Source organism: Musca autumnalis, unplaced genomic scaffold, assembly GCF_047663935.1.
Source record: "Musca autumnalis isolate F117 unplaced genomic scaffold, ASM4766393v1 scaffold_3, whole genome shotgun sequence".
In the NCBI taxonomy this organism is placed as follows: Eukaryota; Metazoa; Arthropoda; class Insecta; order Diptera; family Muscidae; genus Musca; species Musca autumnalis.
This window is the reverse complement of record NW_027411866.1, coordinates 226,827,870-226,846,252: the sequence shown is the minus strand read 5'-3', so window position 1 is coordinate 226,846,252 and position 18,383 is coordinate 226,827,870. Positions and strand designations below refer to the sequence as shown.

General features: G+C 37.0%; 1 protein-coding gene and 1 long non-coding RNA gene across 6 annotated transcripts in view; one reads left to right on the top strand and one right to left on the bottom strand.

Moving 5' to 3' along the window:
• Nt5b (5' nucleotidase B) overlaps positions 1-18,383 on the bottom strand; it is a 178,055-nt gene that overhangs the window by 145,326 nt on the left and 14,346 nt on the right. The gene's annotated exons all lie outside the window — the stretch shown is intronic.
• On the top strand, positions 2,070-2,520 carry LOC141397184 (uncharacterized). Its single transcript, XR_012411323.1, has 3 exons — positions 2,070-2,264; positions 2,334-2,413; positions 2,483-2,520. It is a non-coding gene; the product is annotated as an uncharacterized lncRNA (long non-coding RNA).

Sequence of the window (18,383 nt, the reverse complement as noted above, 5' to 3'; positions counted from 1 at the left end):
TCCCTAATAACACTGTACAACAAATTTGAACTTTTTTTTAAATTACAAGAAACCCCGCACAGATTATGAAAGAGAACCGAAAAAGAAGACACGTGTATCGGCGATTTGAAAGTTTACATCGGGAAGTAAGGTAAATAGGCGTGGCAAGTTCCGCCCATTTCTACAAGTTTTCAAATATTCGACATCAAATTCCTTCGAATCCAAAAGTAAAATCACGTTTTAGGGTTAATGTTGTACTTTATCTGAGTTTATTAAGTTTTGTCACACAAAACTTCATTCTAGATAGACGACGTCAAAGGCAAAATATTCTCCATCAAATTTCAATATAAGTCGCCGAATAAATGAAATATGTATTTACAATATATATCAAGAAAATATATACATCACATTTGCCAACAAAACACCCAAATATTTTTTGAATAAATTTGTATTGTTCTCTTTTCGAGCTGATGCATGAAAGTAACATGAAATTTAGCTTTAGACGATAGGTGTTAAATGAAAAAAAGTTCTACACAAAATTTCACTATAAGTCCCTGAACAAACCAGATATCTAAGTAAAACACTTTGTTAAGAAATTACGTTACAAAATTAGATAGTATAGGTAGAAATTTTTTGTTAAACTTTTTGACTCTTAATTAAAATTTATTCCATACTGAGCCAAAATCTCCTAAAATGTTTCACTTTTTGGAGATTGTGTTAAAAGAAGAAATGTTCCAAATCAAATTTCATTATGAGTCTCTGAACAAAAGAAATTTGTAGCTATAATATTTAACATCTCCAGAAGCTTTCGCTTTTTATATATGATTTAGGGCCATATTCTACCGTTTTTATTCACATTTTCGTTATCTGCGGTCACAAAATATATTTTGTTGATGTTTTTTCATAATAAATGCTTTAGGCGACTGCAATATCCCGAGCGTACACGCAGAGAAAAAATATTTTTCGCTTTTGTTGGCACAAAAATATCTGTTTTGGTTCCAAAAATGTATTTGTTTTGTTCAAACATTGTAATCCAAATCCAAAAATACCATCTTTTGTTCCAAACATAGAAAACAAAAACACCTTTCGAATTTCCGCAATATTGTAAAAATCTTTAACAATACCGATTGTAGGAACTATCATAATCTAATTTTGTCAACCCAGAAAACCAGCCCAGAAATTTTTGATTTGAGTGTATATACTTCTCATATACACTTTTCACATAACCTGGATATAAATGTCGGGTATAATATTGCAATCAATGATGAACACAATACATGGTTTGCTGCATTGGCTGACAACAAAGACAAACAAAAAGCCACAAGCACCCACCACAACATAAGGAATAATTAAACACCATAACAAACTCCGGTATAACACTAAACCTCAAAGCACAATGAAGATAGAAGAATGAAACAAAACAGAAACAAATAAAAACAAGAGTCTCATTGTTGGTATACATGCACACAAAACCAAAGATAAAGGCATCATGTCATACAAACAAAACTCACCATAATTGTTTTTTCAACACGGCATCGAATAGCGAGAGAAGAGAAAAAATTGTCGAAGAAAAGAGAGAACTTTTGTCCAGTTGACAAAAACTATTTTTGGATTTAACAAAACCCAATTGTTGGAATCACAATACTACATTTGGAATTTAACAATATCTTTACAATACATATTTTACTCTTCGAATATTGTTGGATCAATCATATTTTTTCTCTGTGTGTAATCGAGCCAAAACTACTCTGGTTTGCCGTGGCAGCTGACGCTCTTCAGCTGCGATAGATGGGGGATGTACTCCGATGACTGCATTCACACAATAATTGCTTATGGCCTTAGCAACTGTGTCCGTGTGAATGCTGTTCAAACCTGCCTGATATGCCTGTTGATATAGAGCTGCTGACAGCATCTTTTTAGATTTTTTTCATTTTAATTGTTTGGTGTAAAATAATTTTTGCGGTTTGTGAAAAAAGCATTTTTGTGAAAAATCAATTAAATGTGGTGAATTTAATAACAAGTATGAGCAAAAGAAAGTATAAAAGACATGCAAAAATTCTGTATCAAAATAGGAATTCCGAGGCGGCTGACAACATTCGTAGTGAAACTTCAACAATTAGACATTTTGTGGAACCTTTAGAGAAGATTGTGGAGCCTGACGAATATATTGTCACGTCTCGCTGGAAATGCTGAACGCAACTTACATCTGATATTTGGACACGACATCATATGGAGTGGCAAAAATCGATTGTGAGATTTTTCCAATGTTTATACAACTGTAATAGGTAAGGAAATTGAAGGAAATGTTGTTTATTTATGTTTATTTATACATGTTTATTATTCTCAATTCCTAGATGTTATATCAACATTCAGCGAATCGCCTGATAAAACGTTAAGTGCAACAGAAGACCAAATATTTTAAGCAAAATATGAAGTTAAGTTATTGTTTCGGATACCAGTTAATTTGTTAACAAATTGTTTATTCTTTCAATTTTACTTACAGATGACAACGGCCAATGGTATCATTGATTTTGAACCAACGTAAATTACTTTAAAGAAAATATTTAATTGAATTAATGAAAGTATTTCATTGTACTAATGAAAGTATTTCATTACATGAATGAAAATATTTCATTGCATTAATGATAGTATTTCATTACATTAATGAAAATAGTTCATTGCAATAATGAAAGTATTTCATTACATTAATGAAAGTATTTCATTATATGAATGAAAGTATTTCATTACATTAATTAGAGTATTTCATCGCATTAATGAAGAGGTTTCATTGCATCAATGAAGAAATTCCATTGCATCAATGAAGAAGTTTCATTGTATTCATGAACAAATTTTATTGCATCAATGAAGAAATTCCATTGCGTTAATGAACAAATTTGTTAATTTTACTTCAATGAAACTCAATGAAATTTGTCTCGTTTATTCAAAGAAGCTCTACGTTGGTCCAAAATCAATGATAAATTTCATTGATAGAACGTAAGATTTCGTTTGTCCCGGGCCACACTAGAATAATTTCACTGTATTTTTAACATGAAATTATGAGTCTCTAGATTGAGTTCCATATTAGAGTAAAATCATGAAATTGCTGTAATTGGGAATTCATGAAATTTTTTAATGAAATTTACTCTAGTGTGGACCGGGACTTTATATTATGAAGCTTTTTATTTCAGTAAAACTAAACTAAAGACGTTACATGGCAGGCCAAAAATAGTAACCCCATGAATTGACAATGATCAGAAAAAAAGCAGCATCAGAAAATTGCTATGTCCAATTAAAAATATTTTGGAGTAAGTGTGTCACATGGAAAAGTCAGAAAATGCTACATAATAACAAGCCTTTATCACGAGTGACTAGGTGTAAACGTAAACCATTGCCCTCCCAGCACAATATATAGAAACTATTTATTTATTTATTTATTAACAATTATATTTATAAATAAATTACAAATATAAAATCATAAAGAAGCTCTGGCTACTAGGCCTTAAGCTAAATATAGAAACTATTCAGACTTGTTACAGATAACTTTTTTTTTCTGATGAGACTAAAATTATGGTGTACTATAACAATGGGCCTCAAAAAGTATTGCGAAAACCACTTACAGCCTTGGAAAACAAGAATTTAATAACATACCGTAAAGCTCGGAAAACTGTCAGTTATGGTATGGGGTTGTATACCAAGCAGTGACGTTGGTAACATCCAGATTTTGGAGGAAATGAAAGAGGAGGTTTATTTAGATGTTTTAAAAAATTATTTAACCAACAGCTTCACGAAATTTCAACAAAAATCAAAGTGATTCGATATCAGGTCATAAAGTGAACTTATCCGAAATTTAGTGTGGGAGGAACCGGATGGAGTGGACAAATATAGTCCATATTTGAACCTGATCTATATCTGGTAGATATATTAGGATGTGTAAAGTATGGACCGATTCGGCCACTCATTTCAAGAGTTACCGTACGAACAATTTTTCGGAACAGTTTTGAACTTTTGTGGGGGAGGTTCCTGAAGGAGTGGACCGATATGGCTTATCTTCGAACTTAAACTATGATTGGACAAAATATTGCTAAGACAAAATTTTGGACCGAATCGGCAGATTCGTTCTAGAGTTATCTTGTGCTCCAACTACCTCACACGGTGTCATAGGGGTTTGTTTGCAACTTTCATGCTATTTTCTCAGGAATTATGGACTTGCCGCTAATGAAACTTGTACCGTCGTATGGGGTGCAGTGAATACAAGTTGCTGAAACAAAAATCAAAGCGATTCGAGAGATGATCCTAAACTGAACTTTTCCGAAATTTTGTGTGGGAGGTACCCGAAGGAGTTTACCGATTGAGTCCATAATAAAACCTTATCTAAGTCTGATACAAATTTCACGATGTGCAAAGTATGGACCAAATCGGTTACTCCCTTCAAAAGTTATCGTGCGCACAAATTTTCCGAACATTTTCGAACTTCTGTGTGGGAGGTACCGGAAGGAGTGGACCGATATAGCCCATCTTCGAACTTAAGCTAAGGTCGGGCAAAATATTACGAAAGCCAAAATTTGAACCGAATCGGTTCATCCCTTCGAGAGTTATCGTGCGCTCCAGCCAGCCAAACAATGTTATTTTTGGATGTGCAATTGCAATGCTTGAACAAAACTAATTAATAGTTGGACCAAAAATAGATATTGTTGTTCCAACAAAAGCGAAAAATATTTTTTCTCTGCGTGCACATTTTTGGTATAGCCTCTATGGAACGGTACCTTGCCATTTTCGGTGTTTTGAGAATTTCAGCCACAATTTTTAATTAACATTTGAAGTTCTGAAAGGTCCCAAAAATCCTCCACCAAAATGTGTTGGTATATCCCCCATGTAAAGGTAGCAACATATTGAAGAAATTTTTAGATAAATGTTTTAACTAAATTTAGACATTTAGGATATATAGTTTTCGGTCGGAAATCCATACTTGCCGAGATATGGGTAAAGTTAGAATATCAATCCAAATGTTGCTAAATGTTTTTTAAGTTTTTGGACCAATTTCTAAGAAATTGTGGATTTGTCCCCGAAAACAAATGTACTTTAAAAATGATTCCAAAGAGCCTTTATTTAAACTGGACACTTTCTAAACTTTTTGTGGGGAGTACCCGATAGAGTGGTCCGATGTATTCGATATTCGGACATAATTCGAGGCTGTAAGAAATAATACGATGTAAAACGTTTGGACCACATCGGTTTCTCCCTTCAAGGGTTACTTTACGTACTAACCAATTTAGGTTGACCGACAGGTTTTTTTTGAAGATTTTGGGTCATTAACATTCGAAGTATGGCCTTGCCCACGAAAAAATTGCGCCGTCGTAACAGGCCCTACAAGAAGAACTTTTTGGAAGAAGGAGTGTTGGGGTGTAAACCCCTTTATTTCGATGAGGCACATTTTTGGTCGTATCAAAGTGTATATACCCTCTTTAGCCAAAAGGCTGAGGGTACAACAACACGTATGACAATCCCACGGCATCGGGGTCTTACGTACCGGATTGACCCGAAACCAAAAGTGTTTCGGCCAGCGGCTGCCAACCCAGCATTATATGCTGCTACAACAACAACAACAACACGTATGAAGTTGTGTAAGACTGTAGGGCTTTTAAATTCTATGAACTATTATCGTTGCAATAGAACCATCGGTAAAAAATTCGTAACGATCTTCGAACTTTTAAGGCTGTTCTGATCGCACCTGATCAAACATTTTCGAACTTTTCAGAGTAACCAAATCGAAAATCTAAAAGTTAACGTGGTGATGATAATTTCAGTCGTTGTTATTATAGCCACGCAAATATGTTCGATCGTATATTATTTCAGTTATCAGATTCTGTTTCTTCTGTATTCAGTCTCATTCTGCCACTTGGACTAGTAGCGTCCATAAAGAACCTGTAGGCAGGTGAGTGAGGTTAGCTGGGCAGTTAAACAAATGCAGCGTGTCGTGTGGTTCGAATCCACTTGCCGAGCATGTGCTGGGTATCGTGGCATCAATTATGACCCAATACGAGGCGGATGCATCGTCCAGATCTTAATTGGGCTAAAACCACTGCGATTGAGGGGGTCCTCAAGTACGGCATTCACACTGTATCTCTGTACTGTATGCGTGACGGCATCAGTGCGAATGCTATCCATGTCTCCCTGATAGGCTCGTTGATCTAGAGGTTCCCGTTTATACCATTGGACCTCTCTCTCTAAATTATGAAAATCTCTTCTGACGTGCCTTGGTGGAGGAAGCCTGACCATTAAATTGGATGCTCACTCACCCAAGCAGGTAAAATCTTCGTCTCCTCATGAAGATGGTCCGCTGGTGTCATGAGGAGACACCCGGTTGCATTCCTTAGGGCGGCATTCTGGCAGGTTTATATATTCTTCCACTGTGTAGCACTAACATTTGCATACTACGCTGGCTCCGCATAGCATACCATACACCGGCCTGTTGTTTTGTAAGAGGTCAACAAAGTTTCTTTGTCAGCACCCCAATTGCCGCCTTGTTCCTACTTCTGATCTTAACGCAAATAGCTGCGGTTTGCGCGGACGACGCGACATAACGATATGGTTCAAAAATCGTGTGTTCAATTCATGCCCAAAAATTACATCTGCCGACCAGCGACCTGAGGACTTCGTTCCAACTTCTAATCATATCGCAAATAACAGTGGCTTTAGCGGAAGCTAACCGGATGTTACACCCAATATCTTTTGATAGTTAGTGATTGGGACATATCAAGAGAAATTAAATGCCGAATAGAAATGGCAAGAAACAATTTTTTCAAACATAACAAAGTTTTACTTAGCCACGACATAAGTCTTACTACAAAAATACGATTTGTAAAATGTTACATATGGTCCGTTTTATTGTACTCTGCGGAAACATGGACTTTGAAAGCTGTAGATGAAAAAAGACTGAACTCGTTCGAAATATGGATATATCGTCGAATTTTAAAGATCCCATGGACCGAGCGCATTACAAACGACGAAGTGTTAGAACGCATGCAAGTCGAACGCCAATTAATAAAAATTATAAAAACACAAAAAACCGCATATCTTGCTCACATTATGAGGCATGAAAAATATAAGCTTCTGCAAACAATTATCCAAACAAAAATCGATGGGAGAAGACCGAGAGGGCGACGGGAAACATCATGGCTCAAAAACATTCAAGACTGGACTGGACACCATAATGAAAGAACTCTTCTGAATGCCGCTAAAAACAGAAACCTATATATAAATTAATAAACTGATTTGTTAAATATACCAAATTATCATTATGTAATTGTATGATCGCTAAAACCCGAATACGGAATGGCAAATAAAGAAGAAGAAGATTGGAATCAGCTCTAAAAACCCGATATCATGGGGTAGTTAGTGGACACGATCGGGTATCCTCATTTTAGCTATGCAATTAGTGTACAGTATGGAAGTAGATTTTCATATTCCTCAGATGGAAGAAATGCACTTCGTCAGCCATGTAGACATTGGATCTATCACATATGTATGTCATAAACAATAGGACCCCATCCACTCGGTCAATCCCACGGCAGCGGCTTCTTTCGTACCGGACGGACCCGAAACCATAGGGTTTCGGCCAGCGACCCAGCATCAAACCAATGCTTCTACGTAGGTGTCATGCTGCTACAAACAATAACGACCTCTACGTCGTCCGAAGTGCGTGAAATTTCAGAAAAGTTGAGTTTAAACAGAGGAAGGCACCGTGGCAAGCACGTCCGCCTTGCACTCAGAAGCTCTGCGGTGGCAAAATCCCTTAGTGTAATGTAGGCGACGTTTCCTGAGTATTTTAGTCATGAACAACTTCTCTACAAGTGGTGTCGTAAGACACGACGTTTGGACTCGGCGATAAAAAGTAGGCCCCATATCATTGAGCCAATATGGATCGGCGTTCACTCATTGATATGAGAGAAGTCTGACTTATCCCTTAGGGGATGTCGTGGCAACATATGTATATGTATTTAGAGGTTACACATTTCCGGAGATATCACCCCGCCTTGGGGAGCTCCCTATTTCACTCTATGGGTGTCCTACCACTTATTTCTGATTTTCACAAACGTCTTGCTTCCAAAGATATAGTTGATTGTCCTATGTCCTCGAACAACTTGGCATAGTTGAAGGTATCGAATGCCTTCTATAGATATAGATATAGTCATCACACGGCCTGTTCTGGTTCAGACCTCGACTAATAAATATGTATGCATACATGTGGATTTGACCTGTTATGCGTCATTTTCCACAATCCATTCTGATGTTGGACAACTAAAATAAATCTCCTCATCATGGGGAGCAGTAGCGCCTCTAGAATCTACGCTACTGGCGACAGAAGGGAAATCGGCCAATACGATTCGCTTCTATGTACATCCTTGAATATCGTTTAAGATTCAGATCTTTGGACATCTTTACCGAAGCTACCCATCCCATCGGTTCTGCTTGGTAATTTGGTGTTATTTCAGTAATTATAGCGAGCCGCTGGAACTATTATAAAGTCCCGAAAATTGGCCTCATCTTCCCGAGGGTCTAAATTCTCTGAACCTGTGTCAATTAGCTTTACAAGAAAATGACGAGGTTATTGTGGCCTCAATGGTGTTGCTGGCGAGCTAAGGAATAATACAAACACTGTCAACGAAGAATCCACAATCCTAAACTTTAGAATGCAGACAAACAAATGACTTACAAACACATAAGGACTTTCCTCCATCTATCTAATTCGTGACCTCTGAAATCTAAAAATACAAATTTTTTATGACCACATTTTCATGTAATCGATTTTCTTCTACTTATAACATGGAATTGAAAAAAAAAAACTACGTTAATTTTCTTATCAACATTGCTAATCATACTGAAAAAAATATAAAAATTTACAATAATACCTGTTGCTATCTCGCGGAGATAGTATCTCAAAATAATTCAAAAACAACGCTAAAACGTAGACAATATAACTAGCTGGTTGGGTGACTGGTTAGCTAGCTAGCCGCCGCCGACTGCGTTGGCTATTTTTACTGTTGTCGCTTATCAGTAAATAAGCGAAAACGTGTACTTGCCTGCTATCAACTGCAAACATGAAAGAGAAATGAAACAAAAAAAAAAAAACAGATTTTTGATATTTAATAAATTATTAAAATGTCATTTTAGAAGTGGTCGTTTGCTGATATTTTTCTTTGGAATATTGAGGCTCTTGAGAAATTCTAAATGTAGATGAAATTGGCAAAAAAAATTAAATAATATGAAAAAAGGTAAAACTAGTGGCGCATTTCCAAAAATCCTGAATTTGATCTGACAATGTTCAATTTACTTTTGTCTCAGTATTTGCAACGTTTTATATATATACAGTATAGTGTCGATAATAGTGTCTCGTTAATCCGGACAACGCGGTAATCCGGACATGTCATATCTTTCGTACCTCGATAATCCGGACATCAATATTTTTTCCTATCTTAAGCATTAGATTCCTGTTTATTTCATTGACTTTTTTGTTCTTAGCAATAGCAATTGGTATATAAATAAGAAAAATTAAGTTTGTCAAAGTTTTCGGTCCACATCTCGTCTTTCTGGTTAGCTACTGTTGACACAGTTATACAGTCAATATGGAATTAACTATCTGAATCTGTCGAATGATTTTTCTACCCTTCAACCATCAATGTCTAACTATGATAAGCAACAGTATTTTCAACGCAGTGTTGGGTAGCCTAGTTCCCTTAAAAATCGATGTTGGGTGTTCCTTTCCTCTGAAGGAATTAGTTCTTTAGGCCTCCGATTAGTGAGAAAGTCCCTAGGAACTGTGTAATATATTCCAATGATATTTTATCTAGAAATGTTTAAAACTTTTAAATCGTTGGAATTAATAGCTTAGTTTTTAGATTTTTTTTAGATTCTCAAACTCATATTTTGAGTTACCGACAAACATCGGTAAAATAGAAACGCAAAATTATGAATGAAAAGTTTAAATAAAAGTTAACAGCACTCTTGCTAACTTAACGACTACTTTTTTGATCACTAACTTACTGAAAAATATCGTTAATTACCAATATTATAAACAATTTAGTTTTACCGATTTTTTTCGGTAACTCAAAAAAATGAGTTGGAGAATCGCACTTCTTATATAGAAATTGCAATACATTTTTTAAAAAACGCATGACTTCTTTTATTTTCATTCTTTGATATACAAAATCACCGGCAACTACTGATTGTTGTATTATAATCTCGTAATTATACAACTAATAGATTTAAATTCCATTGTCGTATTCCAACATTTATATAACATTTACATATATAAAACAATACCTTTTTTGGTTTCGACGATAAGGTAAAGCCAGTTGCAGATGTTCCTAAAAATGGCTAAAGTAGTATATTTACCATAATGACATGTGTACATTTGAATTTTGAAGTTATATCTCAAGTCGTAAGAGACTTAGGTCCCATGGACACTGAAAATCAATATGTGTAAATGGACTACGAAGTTTATATCCTTGAATAAAACTATGAATAAATATACACCAATTGTAAAGAAGTTTTAGACTGCAAAAAATACACAGGAAATGTCACCTGAATTAGGCAGGAGGAGTAAAATTAAGAAGAAAATTTGGTAGCCAGGAAAACTGCTTAAAATGGTCGCAACCCGTGATATTTGCTTAATATGAATTCGGTTACCGTAGATGTCAGGTTGCTATCTAGTAAAACTCCGATATTAATGTAATGTAGGCGACATTTCCTGAGTATTTCAGCCATGAAAAACTTCTCTACAAATGGTGTCGTAAGACACGCCGTTCGGACTCGGAGATAAAAAGTAGGTCCCATATCATAGAGCCGATATGAATCGCTTAAGACAATTTGTAGTCGATTTAGCCATGGACGTCTGCTTGGCTGGCTGGAGCCCTCACGATTACTCTCAAACGAATCAATCGGTTGGGTCTAAAAGAATTCCAGATTTAATAAAATGAAACTTGAAAAATTTATTCAAATTACAAAATTCGATTCCTAACTTTTCCAATACTAACGGTACAACATTACTACTTTCCGAACTCCGTTGGCCGGTTTCTGTGAGACGATTCGAATTTAAAATCGTTCGAATTACTGCCTGTTATGTTTGAAAACAAAAATGAGTCTAAAAATTAAAAAAGAAAACAGAAGTTTGGTAGATGTTCGAAGAAATTTGAATTGAAATCGCCTTAGTGAAACAGGCCATTCGAGTAGTTTAAATTTCAATAACCATATTTTCTTGTTAACCTATTACGCTTACTAGGCGTTTAGACACAGACAGTATTGGCAAGACAATAGCGAAGTTACAAACCATTTTCACCAATACATTCACACTTTTCTCTATACTTATTAAAAATTTATAAATGTATTTGTGAAAAAGGTTTGTGTTTTTGCTATTGTCTTGCCAATACTGGCATTTGTAAACGCAGGGTTAGAGTCTTTGGTCTTCATTCAACAATTTAGTGCTATTTATTACGTTTTTGCACATGTAGTACACATTTTCCAGATCTATTCCATCACCCATTACTAAATGTTGTACCATTAATTACTCTTCGTAAGCTTATAACTATATTTTCCAAAACCGACTCTATATCCCCATTTCTAAATTTAGTATCTTTCGTAATCTTATTGTACGCATTTCCAAAACCACCTCCACATCTCAACCTACACACTAACACTGAACCTACCAATAAATTCAGAATTCAAACTCTATCCGCACACCTTTTGTATTGAGAGTACCATTTACCAAGTTTTTGTTTCTTTCATTTACCTACGGAACGTATATCCAAAGCTCTTCCGACACAGCTTCAATCTTCCGAATTCTAAATCTAAATCTAACTCTATTCCTAGACCCAAGTCAATATTTAGTACTTTTTGTTCGTACTACAGTATTCCCAAGTGATCTGCATTCCAAATATCAGAGTTACAACTCCATCCCTACAATCTGTACGAAAATTAGTATCAGATGGTACTTTTCGTGTATTTTCTGTACGTATTTCCAAAACCATATCCATTTCCTTACCACAATACCAAATCTAGTACTCTTTAGAACTTTCCGTACACATAAGTACGAATTTCCAAAATTACCTCCATATTTCAACCCCAAACTCCAACATTAATCCTAATTGCAAATTTCAGGATTCTAGTTCCATTCAAATTTTACAACATTTTTGTACGATTTAGTACACATAAGTACGAATTTCCAAAACTACCACAATCCTAAATTCCAACAGTAATCTTAATTCCTGCTCCATCCGTTCACCCAAACCCAAATTGTACCAAATTTAGTCCATATCTCAAACCTACACTCCAACAGTAATCTTAATTTCAAATCTCAGGATTTCAGCTCTATCCGTTCACCCAAATCTAAATTGTACCAAATTTAGTACCATTTGGTACTTTTCGTATTCATTAGTACGAATTTCAAAATACCTCAATCAGACACTCCAACTGTAATCTCAATTTCAAATTTCAGAATTCCTGCTCTAGCCGTTCATCCAAATCCAAATTGTACCAAATTTAGTACCATTTAGTACATTTCTTACACATATGTATGAATTTCTAAAACTAGCACTATATCTCAATGATACACACCAACAGTAATCTTAATTCAAAATTTCAGGATTTCAGCTCTATCCGTTCATCCAAATTCAAGTCGTACCAAAGTTAGTACCATTTAGTACTTTTCGTACACATGTGTATACAATTTCAAAATCAAAACCTTACGTCAAATCTACATCTCAACCTTTATTTGCATTCCAAATTTCAAGTTTTTAGCTTTATCCGTTCACATAATACAAAATGGAACCAAATTTAGTACATTTTAGTACTTTTCGCACACTTTTAGTTCGAATTTCTAAAAGCCCTTTGGTACATCTATCATACACACATCAGTGGTCCTCATTCCAAATTTCAAAGTTCTAGCTTTACCGGTTTGCCAAATACAAACGGTACCACATTTAGTACCTTTTAGTACTCTTCGTACCGTTCCCGTACGAATTTCCAAAAACCCAGCCTTATCTGACACCTTCGGACCAAGGCTGACCCTCACCCAAAATTTCAAGATTCTAGCTTCAGCCGTTTCGTCTGGGCGTTGATGCATCATAAAGTCAGTCAGTGAGTCAATCAATTTACTCTTTTATTAATATAGATAGATATTTTATATTTAATAAAGAGAGTGAGTTATCATGCGGATTAAATAAAAATATACATTATTATTTTGAGCGCATAGAAATAGAAACGCAAAAGTACTATGCATTTACACGTTCCGCACGTAAAAATTTGCTTTGAAAAATAATTGCTCATCATATCTGGTTCATTGATCTATTCGATGCTAGTCGACGCGGTCATTGTCATTATGAAATGTTGTTCTTCTTTTTTTCATTTGTTTGTGTTGCAAATCATTTTGCCTTAAAAATATTTAGCCGTAAGAGGAATGAGGGGCAAGGAAATTTCACACACATTGCACAAAATTGTTTTTTCTTATTTTTTCAAGAATAATAGGGAATATTTATGGGGAATTTGACCAATATTCAGATAGACATACATATGGGTATACATACATATGTACGTATGTATACAATGAATGCAACAAATGTCTTTGTCTAAGACACTGGTATCAGAGTGATTATCATTTACCTTGTCTTTGAAAAAAAAAAAACAAATAAACTTGTTAATAATAATTTAATTTATTTCAATTTAATTATATATGTATTTATCATGGCACAAATACCCAGGTAGTGGCATCGTAAAAATTTGAATATGTTATGTCAAAACTTTCTTTATGTTGTTGGGGTAATTACGACAAAAATAATTTTTTTATAAAGGGATTTGACTTTTCATATTCGATCAGCTGGTGTGATACCACTACCTGGGTAATTGTGCCATGCTATTTATACAAGTGATACAAATAATCTAAAAGGTCAAAGTCTCTGACAAACAGACATATTTTTCTTCGAATGTTTGTAGCTTTTTTTTATAAAAGTTAATAAATTTAATTAAATTGTTCCGTTAAAACTAAAATTAATACAGTTTTTTTGCAGGTTCATTGACTGGTAATTGTTTGCTTTGTTGTTTGGCCGTTTGCCTGTTATTTGCAGTGTGGCTGACCGACTAGCTACCTACCACCACTCGCCTACTAATCTCTATATAATCTCAATTTAATTAACAATAAGATGCCAATTAAATTTAAATTCATATTGAAAATTGCTGATTGTGTTCACAATTTGGGATGGAAATACACAAAACATTCCACATCATCTCTCTCTCTCTCTGACAACAATGACGGCTGATTTTCAAATTCACGTTCAATTAAATTTATTTAACGGTAATCGTCAAAATCCGGGTGTTAATTAAAACGGTATCAATTTTTTTTATAAATAGATTAGATGATTGAATTGATTCGTTGATAAATAAACAGATAGATGGCGAGATTACTAAATAAATATTACTTTAAGAATGGGTTGATTATGATTTTCCCAAACGTTTTTAAAACAAACTATGATGTATTTAATATTTCGCTAGCGGAATTAAAAACGAAAGGTAGGCGACTCGAATATGGGAAAACACGCAGATTTCACAAGACGTTTATGTTGTTGTTGTTGTAACAGTGTTTTATTATTATGTTTGTATGTTCGTTCTCCTGTTCAATCTGACTCTGGGTCTATCTCCAGATCCAGGAAAGTGGCTACTTCGATGGGATGTAACCACAGATCCACTGGAGTTAGATGAGTAGGTTTGGCGGGGCAGTTGAATAAGTGCTTAGTATCGTGCGGGCCCATGCCGCATACTGGACAGATGTCTTGCACGGTGCGATCAATTCCCGCCCAATTTAGGCGACTGCAATATCCCGAGCGTAATTGGGCCAAAACTACTCTGGTTTGTTGTGGCAGCTGACGCTCCTTAGCTGCGATGGATGGCGGATGTACTCCGATGACTGCATTCACACAATAATTGCTTATGGTCTTGGCAACTGTGTCCGTGTGAATGCTGTTCGAACCTGCCTGATATGCCTGCTGATCTAGAGGTTCTCTCCTATATTGTTGGACCTCCGTCTCTATAGCATGAATATCCTTCCTGATATGTCTGGGTGTATCGGTGGCCAGTAGATGGTGATTGTGATGGCTCTCACGGTAACACCCGAGCAAGTACTGTGTAGATGGTCCACTGTAGATTTGAGGAGGCACCCTGTTGCTGTTCTCAGGGCGGCGTTCTGACAAATTTGAATCTTATCCCACTGCGTCACATAAATTCGGGGACCAAACTGGCGAAGCATAGCTTACCACAGACCGACGTATCGCTTTATACGTGGTCAACAAGGTTTCTTTATCTGCATCCCAAGTGTTGCCGGCTATGGACTTGAGGACCTTGTTCCTAAATTTCAGTTTATAGCAGATAGCTGTGGCATGCAAGGACGACGTGAAAGTGGTGTCGAATGTGACCCCTAGAATTTTGGGGGAGTTTGTGGTCGGAATTCTGCTACCATCGACACTGATATTCAACTCTCTTCTATACTGCGCCGTCCATGTGGTGAATAGAGTGGCTGTCGATTTAGTGGCGGATATCTGCATATTCCTCGCGTGGAAAAAGGTGGTAAGATCAGTTAAATAGGAGTTCAATCTCTCACAGATGTCATCAGGGTAGGTACCTAACGCCAGGATCGTATAATCATCCGCATACGTTACGATCTCAATGCCGTCTGGAAAGGTAGAGGTTAAACAGTTCTGCAGATAATTTCTTGTTCCTGAATTCCACATACGACTGGCGACCACGCATATAGTTGATTATCCAACGTTTCAGACTTGGCCGGAGGGTTGTCTGGTCGATGTCCACGAATAGCAAATATGTGTGGAGATGGCGTGTAGCGCTGTTGTCGTGCTGTGCTGCTTACGGAATCCATGTTGATGATCGGCAATTTGATAGCTATTTCTAATTCTGGGGAGGTGACAAAAGCGTAATCTGCCTGTACGATTCACCTTTGCTGGCCTGGCTTCAGTAGCGGGACCACCCTGCCCATTTTCCAGACTTCGGGAACAATAAGGGTGGCTGGCGACAGGTTGAGAACTTTACTGAGATACTCCACTCCCGGCTCATCCAGCTGTTTCAACACTACCATGGAAATTCCGTCACGGCCCAACGCTTTGGATGATGTGTGAAGTAACTTGCACACCTCTTCGGGTCAGTCAACGTAACGGCGCCAAACGTGACTGGGGTCCTATCATCCCTCCTTCCGGGGTTCGAGAGTGACTTAACCGTTGACCACAATTTACTTATACCGGCTCCAATGTTGCAACACTTCAGATGACAAGACGTTTATTGGCTACCCATGGTATAATAGTAAAGGTGACGTACATAATTAAAAAAATTTAAGACAATTGATATATGCCCCAAATATTGGGTCCAGGTCTCAGAGAGTACTGGCTTCACCTAGTAAAGATAAAATAGTCACAATCACAACGACTACCCGTTTTTAAAAATTTCAACACAATTCGAGAAGTTTCTTTAAACTGGATTGGTGCGCAATAGTGCCGATCTTATGTGGAGGAGTTACCTGAAGGATTGGACCGACATAGTCCATCAAGGAAATGGGTCTAGTTTCGACAATTAATTTGTCACCGTAGGACTGACACCTGGATGAATAATCATGCGCTGCGTTATAACCTGATATTAGTTCGCTTTTGTGGGGAGATAACCCTCCGGTGCCAGGGATTACAATACTCATAATTAGCTCTAGCATTCCGGTCTAGGCAATGAGCAAATTTATAGCTCCAAATTTAGCACGCTGAACGAAAACGCTCTTACGAGGATAAGAGGAGATTGCCACAGCTCTCCAAACATCAACATGGTGGCCAGAGCTCCGATTTACTCGCGAGTGAAAATTCGGGGGGATGTTTTAAACTTTTTTTTGGGCAATATTTTTTTAATGGAGGTGGGGCAAATTTTTTTGATATTGGGGTAAGTTTTTGTTTGGGTGGGGGAAGGATGCAATTTGCCCCCCTCAAATTGATCAATTCAAGAAGAGTTTAACTCGCAAGTGGAATTTGAGCGAATTAGAGCGAGTATTCGGAGCTCTGATGGTGGCACCTGGTCTGAGAAATGATGTGTCTTCATACTTCATAACCTCTGACCGCCGTTTTCTGAACCATGGAAAAACTGATTGGCAAGTGTTCAAAGAATTTAATAATCACCGCTTTAGAGAGCAGGTCCTCGGGTAGCTCAGAGAACTTTCTGGGACATCATATGCTCGTCGAATACCCGCAATTAGACCAATGATGAGTTTCGTCGTACGAACCCCAAAGACTCAAGTGTTAATGAACTTACTCTTGGAGTAAACAGGCTAGCACAAAAGTGGGAAAAAGTGGCCAAACCACCTGAAGCAATGCAACATTGGTATGGGATTATGTAAATTGTGGACAACGAATCCGGTAAAGAAGGATGCTAGAACTGTTGCTCCTTTCAACGACGTGACAGTGATAGACCTGCAACGGCAACCGTGGTGGAATGGTATGCATACCCGCCTTGTACGTAGAAGGTCTTGGGATCGATTCCCAGACTAGGCAACATCGAATTTTCAACGGTGGCAAAATACCCCTCAGTAATGTTGGCGACATTTCCTGAGTATTTCAGCCATGTAAAACTTCTCTACAAGTGGTGTCTTAAGACACGCCGTTCGGACTCGACGATAAACAGTAGGCTCCATATCATTGAGCTAATATGAATCTGGGTGCACTCATTGATATGAAAGAAGTCTCCCTTTTCCCGTCTGGAATGTTTGTGGAACAATTATTATTAATCTATAACGCATCACGAGAGTTAGAGGGCGAAGAGGAGTGTGCTCCGTCGTATTGGAGCCTCTCAGCCGAGAGTTACGATGAGCGATGTTGAAGATGTCATCCGAAACTCGAAATCATCCAAAGCGATGGGCCCATACGAGGTCTGTATGGTAATGTTTAAGTAATTGGATAAACTCAGAGTTTTTTATTTGACAAGTGACCTTAATCTATCGTTAGTCACCCATATTGCACCAGAAGACTGTATGCTAGACAAGTATGCTAGCAAAGGCGAATCGTTTATGCCGATCTTCCTCCTGTCACCAGTAGCGACTCAAGAGGTGCTACTACTCCCCATGATGAGAAGCAGTTACCCAATTACCCAACATCAGCATGGATTAGGGAAAACAGACCGTCAAACGAACAGTCTGTGGAGCAAAACAGTCACGGTGGCTATTAACTTATCAAAGGCTTTCGTTACCATCAACATGCCCAGCCGTTCGGGGACATAGAGAATACGAGTACTTCCCTTCAACCGTGTTTGAATTCAGAAATAAAAAGTCCAACAGGTAGTTCCCAAGGCGGTGTAATGTCTGCGGCACTGTTTAACCTCTACCTTTC